Consider the following 4,003-nt stretch of genomic DNA (forward strand, 5'->3'; position numbering starts at 1 on the left):
TTCTATAAACACTGCATCTGTAGCATTATACCTTCTATGTCTCACATCAATATACTGCAGTGCACTGATATGTGAGGTACAAGGTATAATAGATGCAGTGTGTACAGATATATAGTATATACAGCAGTGTACTGATATGTGAGGTATAATAGATGAGGTGTATACAGATATATAGTATATTCCCTAGTGTTCTGATATGTGAGGTACAGGGTATAATAGATGCAGTGTGTACAGATATATAGTATATACAGCAGTGTACTGATATGTGAGGTATGAGGTATATCTGTACACACTGCATCTATTATACCTCATACCTCACATATCAGTGCACTGCTGTATATACTATATATCTGTACAGACTGCATCTATTATACCTCGTACCTCACATATCAGTACACTGCTGTATATACTATATATCTGTACACACTGCATCTATTATACCTCGTACCTCACATATCAGTACACTGCTGTATATACTATATATCTGTACACACTGCATCTATTATACCTCGTACCTCACATATCAGTGCACTGCTGTATATACTATATATCTGTACAGACTGCATCTATTATACCTCGTACCTCACATATCAGTACACTGCTGTATATACTATATATCTGTACACACTGCATCTATTATACCTCGTACCTCACATATCAGTACACTGCTGTATATACTATATATCTGTACACACTACATCTATTATACCTCGTACCTCACATATCAGTACACTGCTGTATATACTATATATCTGTACACACTGCATCTATTATACCTCGTACCTCACATATCAGTACACTGCTGTATATACTATATATCTGTGCACACTGCATCTATTATACCTCGTACCTCACATATCAGTACACTGCTGTATATACTATATATCTGTACACACTGTATCTATTATACCTCATACCTCACCTATCAGTAGACTGCTGTATATACTATATATCTGTACACACTGCATCTATTATACCTCATACCTCACATATCAGTACACTGCTGTATATACTATATATCTGTACACACTGCATCTATTATACCTCATACCTCATATATCAGTACACTGCTGTATATACTATATATCTGTACACACTGCATCTATTATACCTCATACCTCACATATCAGTACTCTGCTGTATATACTATATATCTGTACACACTGCATCTATTATACCTCATACCTCACATATCAGTACACTGCTGTATATACTATATATCTGTGTACACTGCATCTATTATACCTCATACCGCACATATCAGTACACTGCTGTATATACTATATATCTGTACATACTGCATCTATTATACCTCGTACCTCACATATCAGTACACTGCTGTATATACTATATATCTGTACACACCTCATCTATTATACCTCACATATCAGTACACTGCTGTATATACTATATACCTGTACACACTGCATCTATTATACCTCATACCTCACATATCAGTACACTGCTGTATATACTATATATCTGTACACACTGCATCTATTATACCTCGTACCTCACATATCAGTACACTGCTGTATATACTATATATCTGTACACACCTCATCTATTATACCTCGTACCTCACATATCAGTACACTGCTGTATATACTATATATCTGTGCACACTGCATCTATTATACCTCGTACCTCACATATCAGTACACTGCTGTATATACTATATATCTGTACACACTGCTTCTATTATACCTCGTACCTCACATATCAGTACACTGCTGTATATACTATATATCTGTACACACTGCATCTATTATACCTTATACCTCACATATCAGTACACTGCTGTATATACTATATATCTGTACACACTGCATCTATTATACCTCGTACCTCAGATATCAGTACACTGCTGTATATACTATATATCTGTACACACTGCATCTATTATACCTCGTACCTCACATATCAGTACACTGCTGTATATACTATATATCTGTACACACTGCATCTATTATACCTCATACCTCACCTATCAGTACACTGCTGTATATACTATATATCTGTACACTGCATCTATTATACCTCGTACCTCACATATCAGTACACTGCTGTATATACTATATATCTGTACACTGCATCTATTATACCTTATACCTCACATATCAGTACACTGCTGTATATACTATATATCTGTACACTGCATCTATTATACCTTATACCTCACATATCAGTACACTGCTGTATATACTATATATCTGTACACACTGCATCTATTATACCTCATACCTCACATATCAGTACACTGCTGTATATACTATATATCTGTACACTGCATCTATTATACCTCGTACCTCACATATCAGTACACTGCTGTATATACTATATATCTGTACACACTGCATCTATTATACCTCATACCGCACATATCAGTACACTGCTGTATATACTATATATCTGTACATACTGCATCTATTATACCTCGTACCTCACATATCAGTACACTGCTGTATATACTATATATCTGTACACACCTCATCTATTATACCTCACATATCAGTACACTGCTGTATATACTATATACCTGTACACACTGCATCTATTATACCTCATACCTCACATATCAGTACACTGCTGTATATACTATATATCTGTACACACTGCATCTATTATACCTCGTACCTCACATATCAGTACACTGCTGTATATACTATATATCTGTACACACCTCATCTATTATACCTCGTACCTCACATATCAGTACACTGCTGTATATACTATATATCTGTGCACACTGCATCTATTATACCTCGTACCTCACATATCAGTACACTGCTGTATATACTATATATCTGTACACACTGCTTCTATTATACCTCGTACCTCACATATCAGTACACTGCTGTATATACTATATATCTGTACACACTGCATCTATTATACCTCATACCTCACATATCAGTACACTGCTGTATATACTATATATCTGTACACACTGCATCTATTATACCTCGTACCTCAGATATCAGTACACTGCTGTATATACTATATATCTGTACACACTGCATCTATTATACCTCATACCTCACCTATCAGTACACTGCTGTATATACTATATATCTGTACACTGCATCTATTATACCTCGTACCTCACATATCAGTACACTGCTGTATATACTATATATCTGTACACACTGCATCTATTATACCTCATACCTCACATATCAGTACACTGCTGTATATACTATATATCTGTACACTGCATCTATTATACCTCGTACCTCACATATCAGTACACTGCTGTATATACTATATATCTGTACACACTGCATCTATTATACCTTATACCTCACATATCAGTACACTGCTGTATATACTATATACCTGTACACACCATCTATTATACCTCGTACCTCACATATCAGTACACTGCTGTATATACTATATACCTGTACACACTGCATCTATTATACCTTGTACCTCACATATCAGTACACTGCTGTATATACTATATATCTGTACACACTGCATCTATTATACCTCGTACCCCACATATCAGTACACTGCTGTATATACTATATATCTGTACACTGCATCTATTATACCTCATACCTCACATATCAGTACACTGCTGTATATACTATATATCTGTACACACTGCATCTATTATACCTCGTACCTCACATATCAGTACACTGCTGTATATACTATATATCTGTACACTGCATCTATTATACCTCATACCTCACATATCAGTACACTGCTGTATATACTATATACCTGTACACACTGCATCTATTATACCTCATACCTCACATATCAGTACACTGCTGTATATACTATATATCTGTACACACTGCATCTATTATACCTCGTACCTCACATATCAGTACACTGCTGTATATACTATATATCTGTACACACTGCATCTATTATACCTCATACCTCACATATCAGTACACTGCTGTATATACTATATATCTGTACACACCTCATCTATTATACCCCGTACCTCACATATCAGTACACTGCTGTATATACTATATAT

This window comes from Bufo bufo, chromosome 6 (assembly GCF_905171765.1).
Source record: "Bufo bufo chromosome 6, aBufBuf1.1, whole genome shotgun sequence".
Classification (NCBI taxonomy): Eukaryota; Metazoa; Chordata; class Amphibia; order Anura; family Bufonidae; genus Bufo; species Bufo bufo.